This window comes from Giraffa tippelskirchi, chromosome 13, assembly GCF_054371585.1.
Source record: "Giraffa tippelskirchi isolate mGirTip1 chromosome 13, T2T-mGirTip1v1.2.pri, whole genome shotgun sequence".
NCBI lineage: Eukaryota > Metazoa > Chordata > Mammalia > Artiodactyla > Giraffidae > Giraffa > Giraffa tippelskirchi.
In genome coordinates, this window is record NC_137287.1 from 80,536,338 (window position 1) to 80,561,692 (window position 25,355).

Sequence of the window (25,355 nt, forward strand, 5' to 3'; positions counted from 1 at the left end):
AGCTTCAGACAGACCCAGAGTGGCTTTTCGGTCAACAGTTTCTAGAATAACAAGAGTGGACAAACTCCGATCTCATTTGATGTCTGTGATTTTCAATGTAAAATCCTTATGCCCCCGGGGAAAGCTCTCTCAAGCCTAGTGCCCTTTCAGACAAGGAGGTGACAGAAGATTCAATTCTTATTCATCTTCAGCCTGCAAAGTGCATTTCGCTCAAGTTTCCACTGCTCTTATCGCTCAGACTTCCAGACCAGCAATTGCCCAGTAGTTTATTCCAGACAGAAGGCTATTTTTTGTTTCAAAGGAATGCTGTTCAGAAAGATCATCAAAAGGTCATCGGACCTCTTGTTTATTTACTGGTTTTGGAGATCGAGTTTCCTGTTCCTAGATGTGGGGTCTAAAACAGAGCAGGACTCCCAGTCCGCCACAAAAAGGATTGAAATTCACCGAGTAACTTGAAGGGAAAGGGTAGTTTCTCCTTTAAGTGGAATGAAGCAGAATTTAATCCCTTACAGTTCCCGAAGTCTTTTTTTTTTTATTTTTTATTAGCACTGAAGCCCTTCAGAAATGGTCCAAAATCCAAATAATATTCTTATCTGTAGTTTTCTTTGGAAACCATTCAGCAGTAGATATAGATGTCCAAACATGCATTCAGCCCCGTCTTAGGGAGCTATATATGGGGAAGCTGCTGCCAGCTGGTAACACCCACCTCTCCTCTGGCTCCTCTTTCATTCTCCAAGTTGAAAACTTTTTTGGTTCACAGACTTGACCTTGAAAATGCCAAGTTCAAGGATGCCAATTCAAATGGTATCTATTTTTCAACAAAGCACACCCAGATTTACTTTGATCATTTTTTACCTTGCCACTGAAAATGGGAGCTTGAGTGTGGACTCCCGGAAAATGAAAGACTGTCAGAATTCTCCAGTCCAAGACTCTGGACACAGCAGCCAAGACAGTGTTACTCGAAGCCCACTTATCTGAGTGGGGAGCACCTAACTGAAGCATTTAGCCTGTGGTATGGGCTTGCACTTAACAGCATCCAAATGGTTGTTCTTTCTAGTTTTATTAAAGGAGCCGGATCCTTCTCATAAGTTTTCCATTAATGGGATTATAAATTGATATAATTTTAAGTCCAAGAATGCAGAACTGGTATGTGGTAAACATAAACATGTGTTTGGTGTTAGATGTAAACTAGCACAGCCAAAGTGGGCAAGTGTCGTAAACTTCAAACATAAAACAGATGGAAGGTAATTAGAGGCATGAAAGTGATGACAACAGCAGTGAACTGTAGCAATGAAATGAATTGTTAGTTTAGGCAGGAATCGCTGTGGCCCTGGCGGATTTATCACGTTTCTAGCTGCTGTATGAACTTGATGTTACCCTTCTTTAGAAGAATGCAAGAGTTGCTCTTTTTAAATTCCCAGGCAGGAAATACAGCTTGGAAGCATGTGGACCACAGTAGTGGTTTTCCACGTCTGAAATAAATGGATTGTTTTGCCTATTGCAAGACAATGGGTTCACTAGTTGATGAACAACTTAAAATTTTTATTTCAACTCATTCTCTAATCTTAGTCGCAAGCTCTTAGATTCTGTCTGATGATGTTTGGTTGGATCACAGATAGAAGTCTGTGTGACAGTTTCCCTCCCAAAAATGTTGTTCAGTCACTAAGTTGTGTGCAACTCTTTGCAACCCCATGGACTGACTGCAGCATGCCAGGCTTCCCTGTCCTTCACTGTCTCCTGGAGTTTGCTCAAACTCATGTCCGTTCAGTCAGTCATGCCATTCAACGATCTCATCCTCTGTCACCCCCTTCTCCTGACCTCGATCTTTCCCAGCATCAGGGTCTTTTCCAATGAGTCAGCTCTTCACATTAGGGGCCAAAGTATTGGAGCTTCAGTTTCAGCATCAGTCCTTCCAATGAATATTCAGGGTTGATTTCCTTTAGGATTGACTGGTTTGATCTCCTCACTGTCCAAGGGACTCTCGAGAGACTTCTCCAGCACCAAATTCAAAAGCATCAATTCTTCAGTGCTCAGCTTTCTTTATGGTCCAGTTCTCACAATGGCATATTTTAATGGCAAAACTTAGCCCTGGAGCAAGTGTCACAGTTCAGTAAAGCTAAAATGAAAGAAACCCTCACTATCATATTCGGATGCCCAGAAAGTAAAATTTTAGCTAATAGGAATTTGAGAAAGAATAATGGACTTTTCCTTCAAAGGTATCAACTGAGAAGAACTTTTTTTTTTTGGATCTAGCTGTTTTTGTAATGATGAATCACTGTTAGGCAGCCGAAGGATCATTTTAACAAGTTACTTTTGATTTAATGGGATCCAAATCAAACCCACTCCAGAGTCACTGGCATGGGCTACATTTGTTTTAAAAATTGTTCACGTCACAGCTGATAAAGGGCTTAATTCATGTTTGCATTGATTGATACAAAAATGTGCCCTGTGTCTATCTGTCCAGCTCTTGAAGGAGGAAGACTGATGAAATGAAGAAGCGCCTGTAGGTGCTGAGGAGTAAATGAGGGGTGGGTAACGTCAAGTCAGCTGGTTATTGGCTGGGCCAAAACCAAGAAAGGCATTGATTTAAAAAACTACCTTATGTTTCAAAGTGAAGCCTTTTCTGGGGACTCCAAAAACCTGGCTGATGAAGTAGTCCTCCTTTCGTTTATGACACCTGGCTTTCAAGGTCAGGCAGCTGTCTTCCCTGAGACTCTTTCCCCCACCTGTAGCCATAACATGATTAAATGCCATTAAATTATGAACACTCTCTGTCCCTCCACCATGGACAGGTTCCAACTTTAAAACATTTAAGGTGGCCCTCTCTGGAATGTTTCCTCCTTTTTCTCAGAGGCTCACATCTGTCTTTTTAAAATGGTTTATCTTTATTGTTTCCCCTTTTGTCAAAGCCTGTCACAGCGAGGGGTCAAAAGAAAGTTAAAAAAAAAAAAAAAAGAGAGGCTCATACACTTACTGTTATTGGCCTGCTGCTACTGATTTTTAGGAAAGGAAAGTGCTCTGGCCCTCAACTTCTGACTTTGTAAAATGCGGATAGAAATGTTTGTCCTTCCTACCTTCCCAGTTGCTCAAGAATATGATCAACATGAGAGTGCTTTGTCAGCATTATTCTCACTTTGTGTTTATGCTGTTGTCTCTGTCTGGAATGCTCTTCTCTCCTGCTCTACCAGGCCAGCTGCTATTGAGCCCTTAAGACCCTATTAAGGGATTTCCCTGGTGGTCCAGTGGTTAAGAATCGACCTTGCAATGCAGGGGATTCAGGTTTGATCCCTGGCTGGGGAACTAAGGTCCCACATACACTACTGAGCAACTAAGCCAGTGTGTGGGAACTACAGAATCCATGCGCTGCAGTGGAAGATCCCACGTGATGCAAGCAAGATCCCAAGTGCCACAGCTAAGACCCAACACAGCCAAACAAATTACTAAGTATTAAAAAAGACCAGAGGCGGGGCTAAGATGGCGGAGGAATAGGACGGGGAGACCACTCTCTCCTCCACAAATTTATCGAAAGAACATCTGAACGCTGACCAAACTTCACAAAACTACTTCTGAAGGCTGGCAGAGGACGTCAGGCTTCCACAAAGACAGCGCATTATCTTCAAAAGCAGGTAGGAGAAATTATAAAAGATAAAAAGAGAGACAAAAGAGCTAGGGACGGAGACCCGTCCTGGGGAGGGAGTCGTAAAAGAGGAGGAATTTCCAAGCACCAGGAAACCCTCCCACCGGCGGGTGTGGGGGAAGATTTCTTATCTCGGAGGGCAACGTAACTGGGAGGAAAAAATAAATAAAATCCACAGATTACGTGCCTAAAGCAACTCCCAGCAAAGAACCCCAGACGCTCGCATCATCTGCCACCAGCAAGTGGGGGCTGAACGGAGAGGAGCGGGCGGCACTGCCTAGGGTAAGGACCGGGCCCGAGTGCCCCGAGGGCAATCTGAGGGAGCTAACGTGAGATAGTAACCTAAACTGTGGGACAGCCAGAGAGAGAGAATTATCCCGCGAAAAGCCCAACTCTAAGGCACTGCCGGCCCGCTCACAGAACAAAGGACTGAGCGATACCAGAGGAGAGCTAGCCGGCTGCGGACCGCCCCATCCCCCGCCGGACACAGCGGGCAGGCGGGGCCCGCCAGAGCCGGAAAGGGGCAAACTCGGCTCCAGAGAGGGCACCCCCTACCAAACTGCAAACAGGCTCCCAGTTTCTAAGCAAAGACTGCCTGAGATCCCGGAGGGTCGACAGCCGCCGGGAGGGTCGCAGCCAGAGACCAGCTCCCCAGAACCGACACAAAGCACACCGGAGCCGGGCGCGCCCGTAAACCGAGGCGGGGACCAGGGAGGTGATAAGCCGCATCGCCCCAACAGGGGAGAGCGTGCTCGCCAAACTCCTGGCCGCCGGGGCAGCTCCGACCGGGAACTGGCACAAGCCGCGGGCGAAACCGAGTCTGCGCCTTTGTGGTGTAACCGGGAGCCTGAACATGAGCGGCTTAGACCTGGGAAGTGCACGCAGCTCAGGGCCCGCTCCCCGGCCGAGTAACCTGAAGCCTGAGCAGGGTAGACGGGGAAAGCACACACGCCGTGAGCGGGGGCGAACCCAGTGCGGCCGAGACACTGCGAGTTTACCACACACACGCCAGATTTGCAGTGTTCCTTCCTCCCCACAGCACGATTGAACAAGCGAACCTAAAGAGATCACCTCCACCGCTTTGTTGCAGGGCGGAAATTAGATACTGAAGAGATCTCCAAACAGAAGCCAAATAAACAGAGAGAAGCGCTTTGGAAGGGACAGGCAAACAGATTAAAATCCCTGTAGTTAATACCGACTGCATTGAAAAGGACCTATAGATCTTGAAAAGTATAAGCAGGAATAAGGATCTATCTGAAACTGAGCAGATCCCACACTGCTCACAACAGCTCCAGAGAAAGTCCGGGATATATATATTTTTTTACTATTATTATTATTTTTTTTTTTTAATTTTTTTTTTTAATTAAAAAAAAATTTTTTTTTCTCTTCTTTCCTTTTTCTTCAACTCCTCTATTACACCTTTAAATTTCATTTTCATAACCCACTATTAACTTGCAAAAAAAAAAAACACCCTATTTTTGAAGCAAACTACATACATATATCTTATACCTTTTGTGTTTTCTTTTTTTAATGTTTTTTTTCCTGTTTTACTTTTTTTTTACTGTTTCTTTTTTTACTGTTTTACTGTTTTTTTCTTTTTACAGTTTCCTTTTTTCTTTTTTTTTTATATTGTAAGTTTTATAAGAGTCTAACCTCTACTCTAGATTTTTAATCTTTGTTTTACATATTTGATATCAATTTTGTACATTTAAGAACCCAATCTTTAGGACCCATTTTTACTCAGGAGTGTGATCACTGGCCTGATCACTCTCTCCCCCTATTGATGCTCTTTCTTCTCCCCCAGGGAACCTCTATCTCCCACCCTCCTCCTTCTCTTCTCAACCCAATTCTGTGAATCTCTGAGGGTGTTCTGGGTACCGGAGAACACTTCAGGAACAGGATACTGCCCAGATCTCTCTCTCCCCTCTTGATTCCTCCCTTTCTACTCATGCTCACCTCTATTACCTTCCTCCCCCCTCTCTATGTATCTCTGTGAACTACTCTGAGGGTTCCAAACTGTGGAAAGCACAGAGGGAAGTGTTTACTGGCTAGATTGCTCTCTCCACATTTGAATTCCCCTCTTCCCCTCCTGGTCACCCCAAACCCCACCCCCCACCTCATCTCTCCATGTAACTCAGTGAACCTTTCTGGGTATCCCTCACTGTGGAGAATCTTTTCACCATTAACCTAAAAGTTTTATTATTGAGGCTGTATGGAAGGAGAAGTCTAGAGGCTACTACAAGAATAAGACTGAAAGCCAGGGGAAACATTAATTAATAAGAGACCATCCAATAGCCTCCATATATACACTGAAACCAAGCTCCACCCAAGAGCCAATAAGTTCCAGAGCAAGACATACCACGCAAATTCTCCAGCAACGCAGGAACATAGACCTGAGCATCAATATACAGGCTGCCCAGAGGCACATCAAATCCATAGACATCTCAAAAATTAATACTGGTCACTCCATTGCACTCTAAAGAGCAGAAATCCAGCTCCACCCACCAGAACACCGACACAAGCTCCCCCAACCAGGAAGCCTTGACAAGCCACCTGTCCAACCCCAACCGCAGTGAGAAACCTCCACAATAAAGAGGAACTTCATACTACCAGAATACAGAAGGGCCACGCCTAACACAGCAATCTAAACAAGATGAAAAGGCAGAGATATACTCAGCAAGTAAAGGAAAATGAGAAATGCCCACAAAGCCAAACAAAAGAGGAGGAGATAGGGAATCTATCTGAAAAAGAATTTAGAATAATGATAATAAAAATGATCCAAAATCTTGAAAGCAAAATGGAGTTACAGATAAATAGCCTGGAGACAAAGATTGAGAAGATGCAAGAAATGTTTATCAAGGACTTAGAAGAAATAAAAAGGAGTCAATATAGAATGAATAATGAAATAAAGGAGATAAAAGACACTCTGGAGGGAACCAACAGTAGAATAACGGAGGCAGAAGATAGGATAAGTGAGGTAGAAGATAGAATGATGGAAATAAACGAAGCAGAGAGGAAAAAAGAAAAAAGAATCAAAAGAAATGAGGAAAACCTCCGGGACCTCTGGGACAATATGAAACGCCCCAACATTCGAATCATAGGAGTCCCAGAAGAAGAAGATAAAAGGAAAGGCCATGAAAAAATACTCGAGGAGATAATAGTTGAAAATTTCCCTAAAATGAGGAAAGAAATAGTCACAGAAGTCCAAGAAACCCAGAGAGTTCCAAACAGGATAAACCCAAGGCGAAACACCCCAAGACACATATTAATCAAATTAACAAAGATTAAACACAAAGAACAAATATTAAAAGCAGCAAGGGAAAAACAACAAATAACACACAAGGGGATCCCCATAAGGATAACAGCTGATCTTTCAATAGAAACCCTTCAGGCTAGAAGGGAATGGCAGGACATACTTAAAGTAATGAAGGAGAATAATCTACAACCCAGATTACTGTACCCAGCAAGGATCTCATTCAGATATGAAGGAGAATTCGAAAGCTTTACAGACAAGCAAGAGCTGAGGGAATTCAGCACCACCAAACCAGCTCTCCAACAAATGCTAAAGGATCTTCTCTAAACAGGAAACACAGAAAGGATGTTTCAACACGAACTCAAAACAACAAAGTAAATGGCAACGGGATCATACTTATCAATAATTACCTTAAATGTAAATGGGTTGAATGCCCCAACCAAAAGACAAAGGCTTGCTGAATGGATTCAAAAACAAGACCCCTATATATGCTGTCTACAAGAGACCCACCTCAAAACTAGGGACACACACAGGCTGAAAGTGAAGGGATGGAAAAACATATTTCATGCAAACGGAGACCAAAAGAAAGCAGGAGTCGCAATACTCATTTCAGATAAAATAGACTTTAAAATAAAGGATGTGAAAAGGGACAAAGAAGGACACTACATAAAGATCAAAGGTTCAATCCAAGAAGAAGACATAACAATCATAAATATATATGCACCCAACATAGGAGCACCACAATATATAAGGCAAATACTAACAAGTATGAAAGGGGAAATTAACAATAACACAATAATAGTGGGAGACTTTAATACTCCACTCACGCATATGGATAGATCAGCTAAACAGAAAATTAACAAGGAAACACAAACTTTAAATGATACAATAGACAAATTAGATTTAATTGATATTTACAGGACTTTCCACCCCAAAACAATCAATTTTACCTTTTTCTCAAGTGCACATGGAACTTTCTCCAGGATAGATCACATCCTGGGCCATAAATCTAGCCTTGGTAAATTCAAAAAAATTGAAATCATCCCAGCCATCTTCTCTGACCACAATGCAGTAAGATTAGACCTCAATTACAGGAAAAAAACTATTAAAAATTCCAACATATGGAGGCTAAACAACACGCTTCTGAATAACCAACAAATCACAGAAGAAATCAAAAAAGAAATCAAATTATGCATAGAAACGAATGAAAATGAAAACACAACAACCCAAAACCTATGGGACACTGTAAAAGCAATACTAAGGGGAAGGTTCATAGCAATACAGGCGTACCTCAAGAAACAAGAAAAAAATCAAATAAATCAACTAACTCTACACCTAAAGCAACTAGAGAAGGAAGAAATGAAAAACCCCAGGGTCAGTAGAAGGAAAGAAATCTTAAAAATTAGGGCAGAAATAAATGCAAAAGAAACAAAAGAGACCATAGCAAAAATCAACAAAACTAAAAGCTGGTTTTTCGAGAAGATAAACAAAATTGACAAGCCATTAGCCAGACTCATCAAGAAACAAAGGGAGAAGAATCAGATCAACAAAATTAGAGATGAAAATGGAGAGATCACAACAGACTCCACAGAAATACAAAGGATCATAAGAGACTACTACCAACAGCTATATGCCAATAAAATGGACAACTTGGAAGAAATGGACAAATTCTTAGAAAAGTATAACTTTCCAAAACTGAACCAGGAAGAAATAGAAGATCTTAACAGACCCATCACAAGCACGGAAACCGAAACTGTAATCAGAAATCTTCCAGCAAACAAAAGCCCAGGACCAGACGGCTTCACAGCGGAATTCTACCAAAAATTTAGAGAAGAGCTAACACCTATCCTACTCAAACTCTTCCAGAAAATTGCAGAAGATGGTAAACTTCCAAACTCATTCTATGAGGCCACCATCACCCTAATTCCAAAACCAGACAAAGATGTCACAAAAAAGGAAAACTACAGGCCAATATCACTGATGAACATAGATGCAAAAATCCTTAATAAAATTCTAGCAAACAGAATCCAACATCATATTAAAAAGATCATACATCATGACCAAGTGGGCTTTATCCCAGGAATGCAAGGTTTTTTTAACATCCGCAAATCAATCAATGTAATACACCACATTAACAAATTGAAAGAAAAAAACCATATGGTTATCTCAATAGATGCAGAAAAAGCCTTTGACAAAATTCAGCATCCATTTATGATAAAAACCCTCCAGAAAGCAGGAATAGAAGGAACATATCTCAACATAATAAAAGCTATATATGACAAACCCACAGCAAACATTATCCTCAATGGTGAAAAATTGAAAGCATTTCCCCTAAAGTCAGGAACAAGGCAAGGATGCCCACTCTCACCACTACTATTCAACATAGTTTTGGAAGTTTTGGCCACAGCAATCAGAGCTGAAAAAGAAATAAAAGGAATACAGATAGGAAAAGAAGAAGTAAAACTCTCACTGTTTGCAGATGACATGATCCTCTACATAGAAAACCCTAAAGACTCTACTAGAAAATTACTAGAGTTGATCAATGAATATAGTAAAGTTGCAGGATGTAAAATTAACACACAGAAATCCCTTGCATTCCTATACTCCAATAATGAGAAAACAGAAAGAGAAATTAAGGAAACAATACCATTCACCATTGCAACAAAAAGAATAAAATACTTAGGAATATATCTACCTAAAGAAACAAAAGACTTATATATAGAAAACTATAAAACACTGTTGAAAGAAATCAAAGAGGACACAAACAGATGGAGAAATATACCGTGTTCATGGATTGGAAGAATTAATATAGTGAAAATGAGTATACTACCCAAAGCAATCTATAGATTCAATGCAATCCCTATCAAGCTACCAATGGTATTTTTCACAGAACTAGAACAAATCATCTCACAATTTGTATGGAAATATAAGAAACCTCGAATAGCCAAAGCAATCTTGAGGAAGAAGAATGGAACTGGAGGAATCAACCTGCCTGACTTCAGGCTCTACTACAAAGCCACAGTCATCAAGACAGTATGGTACTGGCACAAAGATAGAAATATAGATCAATGGAACAAAATAGAAAGCCCAGAGATAAACCCACGCACATATGGACACCTTATCTTCGACAAAGGAGGCAAGAATATACAATGGAGAAAAGACAATCTCTTTAACAAGTGGTGCTGGGAAAACTGGTCAACCACTTGTAAAAGATTGAAACTAGAACACTTCCTAACACCGTACACAAAAATAAACTCAAAATGGATTAAAGATCTAAACGTAAGACCAGAAACTATAAAACTCCTAGAGGAAAACATAGGCAAAACACTCTCCGACATAAATCACAGCAGGATCCTCCATGACCCACCTCCCAGAATATTGGAAATAAAAGCAAAAATAAACAAATGGGACCTAATTAAAATTAAAAGCTTTTGCACAACAAAGGAAACTATAAGCAAGGTGAAAAGACAGCCTTCAGAATGGGAGAAAATAATAGCAAATGAAGCAACAGACAAACAATTAATCTCAAAAATATACAAGCAACTTCTGCAGCTGAATTCCAGAAAAATAAACGACCCAATCAAAAAATGGGCCAAAGAACTAAACAAACATTTCTCCAAAGAAGACATACAGATGGCTAACAAACACATGAAAAGATGCTCAACATCACTCATTATTAGAGAAATGCAAATCAAAACCTCAATGAGGTATCATTTCACACCAGTCAGAATGGCTGCTATCCAAAAGTCTACAAGCAATAAATGCTGGAGAGGGTGTGGAGAAAAGGGAACCCTCTTACACTGTTGGTGGGAATGCAAACTAGTACAGCCACTATGGAGAACAGTGTGGAGATTCCTTAAAAAACTGGGAATAGAACTGCCATATGACCCAGCAATCCCACTGCTGGGCATATACACCGAGGAAACCAGAATTGAAAGAGACACGTGTACCCCAATGTTCATCGCAGCACTGTTTACAATAGCCAGGACATGGAAGCAACCTAGATGTCCATCAGCAGACGAATGGATAAGGAAGCTGTGGTACATATACACAATGGAATATTACTCAGCCATTAAAAAAAATACATTTGAATCGGTTCTACTGAGATGGATGAAACTGGAGCCCATTATACAGAGTGAAGTAAGCCAGAAAGAAAAACAACAATACAGTATACTAATGCACATATATGGAATTTGAAAGATGGTAACGATAACCCTATATGCGAGTCAGAATAAGAGACACAGATGCATGGAACAATTTTATGGACTCTGAGGGAGAAGGTGAGGGTGGGACGTTCAGGGAGAATAGCATTGAAACATGTATATTATCGTATGTGAAACAGAACACCATTCCATGTTCGATGCATGAGACAAGGGCTCAGGGCTGGGGCAATGGGATGACCCAGAGGGATGGGATGGGGAGGGAGGTGGGTGGGGGGTCCAGGAAGGGGAACACATGTAAACCCATGGCTGATTCATGTCAATGTATGGCAAAAACTATTACAATATTGTAAAGTAATTAGCCCCCAACTAAAATAAATAAATTTATTAAAAAAAAAAAAAAGGAAAGGAAAAAAAAAAAAGAAAAAAAAAAAAAAGACCCTGTTAAAATTTCCCCTCCACTGCCAAGCTTCTTACTGCACAGGGGATCCTGTCCTGGACTTTCAGGGCACTCTGTTCCCTCTCTGTCAACCAACCACGTAGCGTTGTTGTTGTCTGTTTTGCGTTCATCTCTGCCGTAGGACTCTGAGCTCCTGGAGCAGATGAAGGTGCTGTGTCCCCACCTTCAGATGTCATAGCTGCCTTAGTGGATGCTTGAAAAAGTTTGTGTAATTAATGCATAGAGGACATTGTGTGGGCTTCCTTCAATCTGTATCTTGAGTGAAGGATTCTAGACCACCGGACTCTAGTAATAACACACAGCCTGCTTTGACTTCCGTGCCAGAAGATGGCCAAGGAGTAAATCACCATCAGTGTCAGATTCAGATATTCCTTGGAAGCCACCATGTTCACACCGCCATGTTCACACTGGAGAGGTCAGCTGACTCGTGTACGGAAGTCAGATAGTATGAAAGGGCTTTGTAAACATGAGAATCATGTCTTAAAAGTCTCTGCACCCCCTTCTATGCGAAACACACAGTTAATGATAGATACACATGCATTAAATACCTAGGTCCTTCCTTTTACCATTATTGGTGTGTTGTTGTTTAGTCACTAAGTTTTGTCCAACTCTTTATGGACCCCGTGGACTATAGTCCACCAGTCTCCTCTGTCCATGGGATTTCCCAGGCAAGAATACTGGGGTGGCTTGCCATTTCCTTCTCCAGTTGACCTTTATTTTCAGCCACCAGTATATACAAGAGCAGTACCAAGTGCCCAATGCTCCCCCCTTTCACCTCTTTCTGCTTTTTCCTCCATGGAAGTCAATGGACTATTAGCATTTCACTTAGTGTGCACAGCCTTGAGTGCAAATTTTGGTAAATATTTGTGGCTGAAGTTATTGGACTCCCTCCATATCTTAGCCCCCCCAGATCTAAAGGATTATCATCATGTAAGTTAAAAAATTAGGACATTTATTTGAGGGTTTCTAGCACTGGTTCCAATTATTAAAAATGCTGGGAAGCTCTCTTTATTAAAAAAAGGTTTTTTTACAAAGACTTAAAAACTCCATGAGTTCAGAGAAGGAAGTTTCTTTGAGGGAAAGAAATAGTTCCTAGGTCTAATAACAGCAGTGTTGTTTGTATGAGACTTCTCATTTAAAGATGCATAACATTATACATATATTTATATGTAGAAGATAACAAAGAGGCAGGATCAGGGAGGCAGAGAAAGAGTAAGATTTTTTTTAAAAATTATTTTATTCGATTCAAGTATAGTTGATCTACAATGCTGCTGTACAGCAAAGTGATTCAGTTATACATATATATACTTTTTCATATTCTTTTCCATTATGGCTTATCCCAGGATATTGAATAAAGTTCCCTGTGCTATACAGTAGGACCTTGTTGTGTATCCATCCTATATATACCAGCTTGCAATAATGTTGTGATTTAATAGCAGATCACTGAACCGAATTTCCTGAGTTCTATTTCCATTTCCAAGTGGATGTTGGCACATTTTCAAATCTCTCTAAGTCTCAGTTTTCTTTTCTGTAAAATGTGAACAAGAATAGAATCTTCTTCATAATATTGTTGCAAATACTAAATAAGATACTAAGCAGAAGGCACTGGACACATAGCTTCCAGTCGCTGTTGCTTAACGTGTTAACACTGAATGTTACTGGGGCTCTGTGTTGTGGGCAGTGGTCCAGCTTTCCAGGCATCCTCCCATCTGGTCTTCCAGCAGCCCTGCCCAGGGACACGCTTGTTTCCCAGGTGAACTGACACAAGTGACTGCCTTGCAGGGTGCTACCCAGGTAAGGAGGTGCTTGGTGCATCATTCATGTGCTCATTGAGTGAACTGTGTGAATTAATCGAGTTCCACAACTAAAGTACCTAGAATGAGCATTGAGCTTAGAGTGAGGTCTGCATCCTTGTTTGCTGTGCTTTCATTGGTGCTGTCCCAGGGGGAGGAGGAAGCTAGGGTCTGGGGAAAGATCTCCATTGTTGTCTGATGACAGTTTCCCAAGTCAGGGCTGCTGATGCTGGAAGCAGTGTCTGTCTTGTAATTAACCGTTTGGCTGCTGAGCTGCGGGTGACTTTGGAAGACCCAGGTGACAGTGGGTGCCTGTGGTCCCAGACTGTGAAATTACACTGAGTCAGGAGCTCAATGGCCTCTCACAGCTACTCATTTTCTCTTAAATTACATGTGATTAGGAATATAATTACCATTCCTTACTCTTCCCCCCAAAACACTATTCTTCTTTGCTCAGGCAGTACTTTGGTGGGGGGCGGGGGAGGGCGGCACAGAACACACTATGGTTGCGTCGAGGGTGGGGAAGGCTGGGGAAGTGAGGAGAGAAGCTGCCAGGAGGTGGGGTGGGGGATGGAGCCCACCTTTTGTGGCACCAGGGCGCTCTGAAGTTCGAAAAACTTCAGGGGCCCGAGTGAGCCTCAGAAAACGTCTGCAAAACGCTTTATTGAAATCGTACCTGCCTAGGGTTCCCTGGATAGCCTGAAATGATACATGTGCTTACGTTAGAATTAGAAAGCTCGGCTGGAGATCTTTTTTATTTTTGGAATGTCTATCCCTCTAATTACTTTACAGTCCAAATGATTAAAAAAAAGGAGCAGAGAGCAACAGAGGATCCCAAATTGCTGTGTGTAGAGGAAAGGGTTGTCTGTTTGCGTGGGGCCCTCCCTGTAATGAGAGCCGCTCCTGGGAGCTGTTTAGACAAACTCCTAACAGGGGGTCAGCGCTCGAAGCCGTCCGGGCTTCCAAGGCCAGGCTGCTTCTGCCCTGACCGAGCTGTGTTTGGAATTAATGGGTTCAGCTTCATTCTGAGCACCGGGGAAGGCTATTTTAGAGCGCAACTTCCCGGGCTGGGACTGGTCGTCACTGATGTGGCAAACCCAGGCTCTGAGCAGACGGTCTCCAAATAGAACTGGCCCGGCGTCTGGAAGGCACAGCGGGGCCGCCCCTTTCAGGGCGCAACCCCTGCATCCCCCCGCCCTGGGGTGACGTCCCGCCTCGCCCCGCCCCCATCCTGGCTGGATGGAGGCGTCCTCCACCCACTGTAGCAGGAAGGCGGTGCGGGGGCGGGGGAGGGCGCGATCCCTCTGAAATGTGACAAAGGAAACAACGCCAGGCTTCTGCCCTACAGCACTCCCAAGCGCATCCCTCCCCCGGGTGCGTACCTCCAAGCCCCTCCTCCACGCCGCCCACTCTAGCGTCAGGTGTGGATGCTCCGAGCTCCCGCTCCATCCCTGGCTGTAATGATTGCCCTAGGCTACCCCGCTTGGGGTCAACGTTCACCCCTGCAGAGGAGCCTCTCCTGGGGGGTGGGTCTATAGACAAGCCCACCCAGGAGGGGCTTCCCGAAGAATCTGGGTTATTATTAAAGATAGCTTAGTCCTCACACATTTCCTGGCGTCTCTTAGCGACTAGAAGAGAAATTAGACCAAAGGCATTTCGTCCTTACTTTGACTTCTTAATTAAAAAATATCTTTCTTTTCCTTTGGCTCAGGCCAAAATGACCTTCCAATTCTCCCTCTAAATGCTGGGGGATTTTTCAGGGCGTTGAAATCACTTTACTCTGGTAGCTTGAAAGGCCCCCCACTTCTTGATGACTAAAAGGCCAGACTGGTTCCTTAGTTGCAAAATCTTTAATGTCTCTAACTCCTCCTGGAGGGGTACAGATGAAGTCAGTACAATCTGGCCAGAGAATTCATTTTTCAAGTTGATACACTTGGCCACGTTTCAACTAAATCTATAGATTTCCCTTTGATGCTTGGAAAATTAATTTCTTCCCACGTAAAGCAACTTCGTATGTTATTAATTAATTATCAAGGGGAATATTTTTTAAACTTTTTATTTTATATTGGTGTATAGCCGATTAACAATGTTGTGATTGTTTCAGGTGGACATCAGCCATACATATACATGTATCCATTCTCTCCTAACCTTCTCTCTTAAGGGGAATAGTTTTTTTTGAGATTTATTTATTTATTTATGGCTGTGCTGGGTCTTCATTACTGCATGCGGGCTTTCTCTAGTTGCCGCAATGGGGGCTACTCTCTAGTTGCAGTGCATGGGCTTCTTATTGCCATGGTTTCTCTTGTTGCAGTGCTGGGTCAGTTGTTGTGGCACATGGGCTCAGTTGCTCCACAGCATGTGGGATCCTCCCCGACCAGGGATCGAACCCATGTCCCCTTCATTGGCAGCTGGAGTCTTAACCACTGGACCACCAGGGAAGCTCTTAAAGGGTATATTTTGACCTAGCAAACTTAAAACCCACATGAGCGATATGCTTTCTTTATAAGGTACAATGAACTCCATGCAATATTAATTTTTATTCTCAACATAGATGACACAATATGTGAATCCTTCCAATTTTCTCCATAAGGAATAATGCTTTTGGTAGTTAAGTGGTATCATGAGTTTCAAGAAGAAGTCATATTTAATATTTTAACCTTCTATCTTCGTCATTAATCTTCTTAAAAAGTTGTTTTGTCCAGTTTATGCAAGAGATGGGAGAGATTGTTTGGGTGTTGGAAGTGAGGTTCAAAACTACCTGTTGATCAAATCTAATTTGGTATTTATCTCCACCGGCCTGTGTTGCCAGTCTCAACACAAGCCAGAACCTGAATAATTTCTGAGACCTGTAGCAGCTATTCATACAGTTCTTGTCGATGGACACTGACAGTCTGTCAAAGACAGATGTAATGCTGGGTGCAGGTTTTAGCCAAGAAAGAATTTGCAGTGCCGTGTACTAGATCATTAAATACTTGGCGTAAGAGAAAGTTAAGCTTGGAAGATGGTAGCTTTATCTCCTGTGACGAGGCAGAAATTTATTTTATTTTTTAAAAGTTATTTTATTATTCTTATTTATTTTTATTTTTTGGCTGTGTAGCTGCGTGGGACCAATCCCACACCCCCTGCATTGGAAGTGTGGAGTCTTAACCACTGCACTACCAGGGAGATCCTGAGGCAGAAATGTAAACAAAGGAATTTTTCTAGATTACTAGACAGTAGAAAATTTCAAACTGAATTTGATGTCTATGTCTGATTTTAAGACCAATAGAGTTTAACTCTTTTTCCCTTCTTCTCCTTGTCCCGAAACAAAATGAACAACAAAATTCCTTTTAAATGATAGAAAAAGGGCATCTTCCCTAGTGACTCAGTTGATAAAGGGTCTGGCTGTAATGTGGGAGACCCGAGTTCAATCCCTTGGTTGGGAAGATTCCCTGGAGAAGGAAATGGCAACCCACTCCAGTATTCTTGCCTGGAGAATTCCATGGACAGAGGAGACTGGTGGGCTACAGTCCATGGGGTCACAAAGAGTTGGACACAACTGAGTGAGTCACACTTTCAAGAAAAAGATAGATTAAGACATTAGGTTGGGAGTTTGGGAATTTGGACATTTTAGAATTCTACAAAACAGACCCAAAGATGCTGTGTCACCTGTTCTGGTCCTATATGAAGAAGCATGTTCCTTATGTTTTATGGTAGACTTTGAATCAAGAATCAAAGTTCTTGCCCCTGCTTTCTGGGACTGGCTTTTATCCTCATCTGCATATTTTAGAGGGGACAAGACTGACCGCTCCCTCTCCCCCCACATCCCCCTACCCCAGCAGAAAGACCCACAAGACTTGGGCATCTTTTTTGCATAAGGAAACAGAATATATTGTGGTAAAAACGGGCTCAGGTAAAACAGTCACAGAAAGTAGTTCAGAAGGAAGGTCTGTAGATTGTAACCGCTTGCAGGATTTTAGCACCCGAGCAAAGAAAATGCCAGCAAGGATGGTTAGCTGGTTACCAGGTCTGCAGTCAGGCACCGGGGGATAATCTTTACAGGGGCTGATTCAACAGGAAATGACTCTTCTGGTGCCCCATATTGTCGTGAGGGGACCAGTTCACTTGTTTTTTCTTCCCAGGGCAGCACAATCTTACGAAGAAGATGTGTGGAAACCTTGACTGCAGAGCACAGTTTTAGAAATAGTGAAACAATAAGCAAAAATCTGGTATTAATAATCTGTGGGTTTTAAATTTTATGCCATTAGAAGATGTAAGGATTAGTAATTTCATGTAGCCTACAGAGTAGAACAGGCCTCAGGACATATAGATCAGTGACTCATGTGGCATTTTACCGTCCATCCGTAAATACTCTGCACATGGGTCTGGTTCCTGGCACTCACTTGTTGGAAGATGATAATGCCTCATTAATTTAAACCTCCCAAAGCCAGATTTGGGGATGAATCAGGTTGAAAAGACGTAGGGCTGAAGCTGACGTTTGCATATTTGACAGCCTTTGCTAAGAAAGCGGAGAGTTGCCCGTCATGGAGGGGAGGGTGATCAAAGAGGACACACACAGGTTTTGAGAAACACCAAACACAGATACAGGATGGCGAGACTACGTGTGATATATGTCACCTTGACATCAGAACAGGTTTCCCGCAGACGTCGATGGAGCAACTTTTTATTAACCTACAGGAGATTCTAGAAAGGACTTGAGAGCTCTGCCTTTCATATTGAATAACTGTTCTCCAGAGCGTCTACATTATCAAACATTTTTTTTCCCTACTCATTCATCTTTTATAAAGGTCACAAGTGGGATAAAACTATTTGAAGAGATATTTTCATAAAGGTGACCAAGGAAACTGGCTCTGCTCTCTGGTTCAGGAGAGAAGGGGAAGGACTTTCTTTCCACAGGCAGATCAGTCGCTTCAGCCAGACACGTGCCAGCCAAGATCTCCACCTGTTAGGGGGACAGTTTGCCAGCCTTTCTTTCCACTATTGAGGAGGACGAGGATGATGAATGTGGCTGGGATGTTCTGGATCTTGTCCTTTGATAAATGTATCCAGAAGTCAGCCAGGCGTGTTCTATGACCCAGTCAGAGAGAGGAGGGAAGGAGTGCCTAGGCCTTGACATCTCAGGACACATCACCTGCTGGCCTGGCGGCCCATCTTAGCCATTTGTCATTTTGCTTGTTCTTATTCTCAAGCAATGTAAGTGCCTTGGTGGAAAGTTGTTACAGAAACACACACAGGTTTATGTGCTTTCAGTTTGAGGCTGGGGACCACAAGGCCACTGCCTGTGAAATATAAGCTCTCAACAAAGCACACAGAAGGCTGGGAACTCTATTTCTAGCAACAATTGTGAATCTCCGAACAAACCTCTCTTCCTTCCCCTTGCCTCAATGGGACTCCAAAATGCTTCTCAATTAATAACGATCCATTTTACTTTAAAAAAAAATTTGAATTTATTAATTTATGTATTTTTGGCTGTGCTGGGTCTTCACTGCTATGCTCAGGCTTTCTCTAATTGTGGCAAGCAGGGGTACTCTCTAGTTGCAGTGCGTGGGCTTCTCATTGTGGTGGCTTGTCTTGTGGTGGAGCACAGGTTCTAGGGCACACGGGCTCTAGAATTCTGGCTAATTGGCCGGTGCTCAGGCTGAGTTGCTCCTTTTCATGTGGAATCTTCTTGGGTTAGGTATCAAACCTGTGTCCTCTGCACTGGCAGCTGGTTTCTTAACCAGTGGACCACCAGGGAAGTCCTCGATTTTACATTTTTTGCTAGCCATGGCAGCATTTCAAGGAGAAGAATCTTGTCATAGTGTAAACCCATGTGAATCTTTTCAGTGAATTAATTGTGCAAATTTCTGCTCCACTAGAGAAATAAATACTTCTTTAAAAATTTACCTTGCCCAATAGTCTAACCTTATGCCAACATAGCAGTTACACCTGCCAAACAGAAAACTCCTGATAATCCAGGATTAAATAACATAACATTATTGTTTTTGGAGCCCAGCGGGATAGTCCAGAGGACCCATGATAACAGGGATTTGGTGGGTGGGCAGACAGACTCTGCAGAAGATCACATTAGAACAACAGTCTGTGTTTACAACAAAGGGGACGCTACACAATTTAAACAAGAGCAAAATTCAGAACGGATCATGCGAATACCTTGTATTTGCAAAGAGCACTGCAGCCTATGAGATGTTTTTATATACAAAAACTTGTGTGACCATCTTCCCCATCTGTGATGATTTCTGGGTGGGTATAATTAACCTCTTCTGATGGCTGAGAAAACCGAGGTTCAGAAATATTAAGTGACTCAGCTGGTAGGTAGGAGAACTGAGCTCACAAATCTAGGTATCTTAATTCTGACTTCAACACAATTTTGACTACATTTCTAACAATAGGGAAAATTTTGGATGAATTGGTTTTGCTCTGTTTCCGGTTAAGACCGGTTTGAGCAAACTCTGGGAGACAGTGGAGGACAGGGGAGCCTGGCATGCTGCAGTCCATGAAGTCACAAAGAGTTGGTCTTAACTTGGTAGCTGAACAATAAGAACAGCAAGAACAACAATAAAAGACCTTTAAAAATAAAATCTGGATCACACGCTACTAAGATCCTGCATGCTGCAACTAAGACCCACTGCAGCCAAATTAAAAAAAAAAAAAATCTGTATCATAGAATGAAACATGGAGTCAGTGTACAAGGAGGCTCCTCCCGGGGGTAGGGGGCGGGGGGGTGTTCCTTTAAAGAACCTCCAGAATGTTATCTGCCTCAAGAAAAAACATCTCTAATGTATGTGCGTATGAAAAACAAAAGAAGAAGAAAAGGAAAGAGAATAGCCCAAGAAAAGAAAAGAGAGGCCCAAGGCAAGGCTGGTGGTGGTTTGGGAGCCTGGCCCTTTGTGAGTGGTCCCCAGGCTGCCAGCTGGAGAGCCTGCGGGGGTCGCCCTGTTCACTAAGGAGGGTCTGAAGCATGCCAGATTGTAGGGGACTTCTAAGAATGTGGGTTTTGAGTCAAAATAGAAACTTTTCCTTACATTCTGACTCACAAGGGATTAGAACGTGGTGGATGGATTAGGCAAAAATGCTTCAGTTAAGAGTTTAATCCTGTTAGGCAACAGTAAATCACTTTTCTTAAAGACTGTCTTGCCAAAGAGCAGGAAGAAAAAGGTGCCTCCACAGTCCGGGAGATAATTGTTTCTGAAGCGCTGCCTGCCTAAAGCCAGGTTCCCTCCAGTTTGCATGACTTTCTCCTCTAAAGAGAACAATGGATGTTGTCCTGGGGTGTGAGCTGGGCTAGTGCAGGGCCTCCCAGCTGGGCTGTGCCTGATTATTGTCTGGGTCTGGGGGAGGTGCTAGGATACTGGGAAGGGTTGGGGGGTGGGGGGCTGGGAGCGGTAAGGAGGGACTCCGGCTGCCTGTTCCTGGGGTCAGAGTTCAATTATGCAGCTGAATCAGACAGAATAAAACCAAATGGTTAAACTGATTGTTACTCTGTAGACTTGAAAGTTGATTCAAAATCTTCTAGCCTCTTATTTTGAACTGTGGTGATGGAGAAGACTCTTGAAAGTCCCTTGGACTGCAAGGAGATCCAACCAGTCCATCCTAAAGAAATCAACCCTGAATATTCATTGGAAGCACTGATACTGAAGCTGAAGCTCCAGTACTTTGGCCACCTGATGCGAAGAGCCAACTCTTTGGAAAAGACCCTAATGCTGGGAAAGACTGAGGGCAAGAGGAGAAGGGGGCGACAGAGGATGAGATGGTTGGATGGCATCCCCCACTCAGTGGACATGAGATTGAGCAAACTCTGGGAGATAGTGAAGGACAGGGAAGCCTGGTGTGCTGCAGTTCATGGGATTGCAAAGAGTTGGACATGACTTAGTGACTGAACAACAACAACAAGTCTTTTATTGCTTTTAAAGACTCTTCTTAAAGGATGAGAACTTTGCATGGGATCTGGATTGTTCTGTTGTATTTAACCTGGGTGGAGAGAGCAGATAGATTATTAGCATGAAGGAGCCAGTGGCACCTGTATTCCTTTCCTTCCTTCCTTTCTTTTTTTCAGTTTAAACAGCAAAATTTATTGCTCAAAATTCTGGAGGCGGGAACCCGTATTTCTTGAGTGACTTTTAACATCAGAAAACCCCAGAAGTTTGTATAAACACTGTGTGGCTATAACTCTTGTATTGCTTGTGGGATCTCATACAGCAAGAAATCTGTGAACAGATTTCAGAGAAAAGCCAATCCAACTTTAAATCCAGAGAAATGCTGGAGACTGTGAATGAGTCTCCTGTGATTTGCTGGGCCCCATGCCGAATCTTGGACTTCCCTGGTGGCTCAGACGGTAAAGAATCTGCCTGCAATGCAGGAGACCCAGGTTTGATCCCTGGATCAGGAAGATCCACTAAAGAAGGGGATGGCAACCCTCTCTAGTATTCTTGCCTGGAGAATCCCATGGACAGGGGAGCCTGGCGGGCTACAGTCCATGGGGTCACAAAGAGTCAGACACAATTGAGTGACTGACACTTTAACCTTCACGTCGAATCCTTGAGTTTTGCACAAGCTCTGAGATTTGATGGGGGCTTCCCTGGTGGCTCAGAGGGTAAAGCATCTGCCTACAATGCGGGAGACCTGGGTTTGATCCCTGGGTTGGGAAGATCCCCTGGAGAAGGAAATGGCAACCCACTCCAGTACTCTTGCCTGAAAAATCCCACGGACGGAGAAGCCTGGTAGGCTACAGTCCATGGGGTCGCAAAGAGTCGGACACGACTGGGCGACTTCACTTCACTTCACTTTGAGATTTGATGCCTTTTTCCAAGCTGTTCAGAATCTGGTTGCAGAGACAGGACAGGTGATTCTGCCTCTACTGGCCACAAAGGCCATATCTGACATCAGCTTATAAAGACAATTCAAGGTGAATAACCAAATGTAACCAGGCCAAAAGACATTTGCCCTTTGGTCATGTTGTCCTGTTATACTAGAGATGATTTTTCCCTTGCATCTACTACTATGGGAAACATACATTATGATTACTACTCCCTTGGGGTTGGTGTAAATTTTATATGTCAGTTTGACTGGGCTGAGGGACGCCCAGAGAGCTGGGCGTGTCTTTGAGGGTGTTTGCAGAAGAGATTAGCATTTTAATCTGAAGACTGAGTAAATAAGATTGTTCTCACCAATGTGGGTGGGCCTCACCCAATCCTTGGAGGGCCTGAATAGAACAGAAGGACAGAGGAAGGGCGAACTGACTCCCTACTTGAGCTGAGACACCCATCTCCTTGGCTCTCAGAAGCTCTCTGGGTTTGGACTGAAACTACTCTAGCTGCTTTCCTGGGCCTCCAGAGTGTAGACGGAAGATCCTGAGGCTTCCCAAGTTCCCTATGGGCCTGACCAAATCCCTCATAGTAAATCTCTTTCTATGAACCTATTTATATCCTATTTGTTTCACTGGAGGACCCTGATATATATAATATACTCAGTTAACAGGAGGTGGATGTTGCAAATAGAGAGACTGGTTAGGATGACAATCATCCAGGTTAAGAGATGAAGATGGTGGCCCAGCAGGGCTGTGATGGAGGTGGTGGGAAGGGGTCGGATTCTCATGTATTCTGAAGGCGGAGAAGAAGTGATTTCCTGATGGATTGGATATCGGTGTGAGAGAAAGAAAGAAGTGGGTGTAAGCTGGGCTGGCCACCCCATGCAATGGGGCCTCAAGAGACTATCACCGTGACGGGTTTCTGCTGGCAAGCCGAAGTGATAACAGCATGGTGTTTAAGAATAAAATAGGACTGTCTCTTCTCTTATTATGGGCCTACTTCAAGAGAGCTAAGACAGGCTGGGATCCCAGTTCTACAACTATCCTATCCTATCCTATTATCTATCAACTATCTATCTGTCTATCTATCTATCTACCTATCTTATCTGTCTCTATCTAGGGCTTCCCTGGTAGGTCAGCTGGTAAAGAATCCACCTGCAATGCAGGAGACCTGGGTTCAATCCTTGGGTTGGGAAGATCCCCTGGAGATGGGAATGGCTACCCACTCCAGTATCCTGGTCTGGAGAATTCCATGGACTCTATAGTCCATAGAGTCGCAAAAAGTCAGACATGACTGAGCAACTTTCACTCACTATCATCTACCTACCTATCTCTCTTGATATCATAATAATTTAAGTTTTGAATATGCAATCCATTCATACCCAACAGGCATAGAAAAAAGAGAATTTTTTCCATAGCTGGTCATAGGACCAGCTCTTTATGTATTTACCAGTTCTATGATTTTTTTCCTTTTAAATTTATTTCTTACTTTATCTTTACTAATTCCTTTTGTCTGCTTTTCCCTGAGTTTGATGCTTTAATCATTTTTTTCCCCTTGTATTTAAGGCTATACATTTCTCTCTGAGCCCTGCTTTGCATGTGCTCTGTGGGTTTGCGATGGCTTCATGAAAGGTCTTTAGATTCATTCCATGGCCTCTCATCTAGACATCAGCCTGTCACCATGGTGCTGGGTCAGGATAGTGCTGAAGCCTCACGGACCCACGGTGAATCTTGGCCCTTGATAAAACGGAGGCTCACATTTGTGATTCATTTCCTCTGACCCTCCTCAAGCATCCTCTGGGACACTGTTATCCTGTACTCTGTGTTATCAGGCATTGGTTGGTGCTTTAAAGGCCATCCGGCACACTTGAATGGTTTTGAAGTATAAAGGGAAGAAATCTATTTTCCTTCAAGGAGTCTCCCTATTTCTATGGGGCAAATAGGTAGATGGACAGAAGAATTCTGTCTGACACCACCCAACACTCACAGGACACTCACAACCCAAGTCCCAGTGAATTGGGGGTGTGGCTCCCACTCGCCCCCACCCATAGGCAGTGCCCGTACATCTTGCACCTACATTATTTCATTTAAGCTTCAAGACAATTTTGCAAGGTAGTGATTTCTATCCTCAGGGCTTCCCAGATGTCTCAATGGTAATGAATTCTGCAATACAGGAGACTCTGGTTTGATCTCTGGGTGAGAAAAATTCTCTGGAGAAGGAAATGGCAGCCCATTCCAGTATCCTTGCTGGGAAATCTCATAGATTTCCTGGAGCCTGGTGGGCTACAGTCCATGGGATTGCAAAGAGTCAGACTTGACTGACCTACTAAACACGTGATTTCTATCCCCATTTTACATGCAAACTCAGACGCTCGGCAAGGTAAAATACCTTACCTGACTTTTCACAGAGACAGGATTCAATTTCAGGTCTGCCTTTGAATCTAGACCTCTTACACTGTACTAAGTTACCTGTTCAAAAGTTTCCGTTTTTGCACTTTATTTATATAATTGTGCCAGGAAATGTTGAATCCTTTCTAAATTGTTTTTGAAGATAGTCAAAGTTTAGCCATTTAAGCACCAACAATTTGAAAATCATTGTAGATATAAATATCTCTAGATTGTGTTTTCTACCTTCTTAAATAAAGCACACTGAACAGATTTTGGATTTTGCTTGGTGATTCACATCATCTTTATGAAGAACAATTATTATGTAATGTCATAATATAGGGAGTTTCAGTATCTTGCCCTGGGCTAGACAGCTGTTATGTTGGGAAGCCATTCAGACCCAGGCAGTCTGGCTCCAGAGCCCGTGTTCTTAGCAACCACGCTGTGATGCCTCACCGAGGACTCAGAAGAGCCAGACATCACTGTGGACTGGATGCGACTTGTCCCAGTGGGGTTGGTTGCTCCCATAAAGAGAAAGGAAGCAAGACCTGAATTCTGGCAGAGAGTCATCAGAGCAGAGGGAGAGACGAAGGTCTACTTTGCTGACGTTTCAAACCAGAAAAATGCCAGGTCATAGCCCAAGTACAGAAAGAAGTAGGGCAGAATTTGAGATTTATTTTATTAAAAAACACAGCGTGGATATCAAGGAATCTATGGCTAGGAGCCTGTGATCAAGTCATATGTAAGTGTTTCACAGGAGGACTGAGAAAAAGCACCCCTCTAACCTGCTCAAGCACTCCTCTAACCTGAAACCACTGAGACACTTGGAGTAGCAGATGGGGCCTCACTAGACGTATATTAAAT

At 43.0% G+C, this 25,355-nt stretch overlaps 1 long non-coding RNA gene across 2 annotated transcripts in view; it reads left to right on the forward strand.

The window, feature by feature from the left end:
- The first annotated feature begins 3,459 nt into the window (after positions 1-3,459).
- Positions 3,460-25,355, forward strand: part of LOC145533469 (uncharacterized) — a 141,388-nt gene continuing 119,492 nt past the window's right edge. For both annotated transcript variants that reach the window (XR_014074103.1, XR_014074104.1), the window contains exon 1: positions 3,460-3,626. This is a non-coding gene — a long non-coding RNA (uncharacterized LOC145533469). The remainder of the gene's footprint in view (positions 3,627-25,355) is intronic.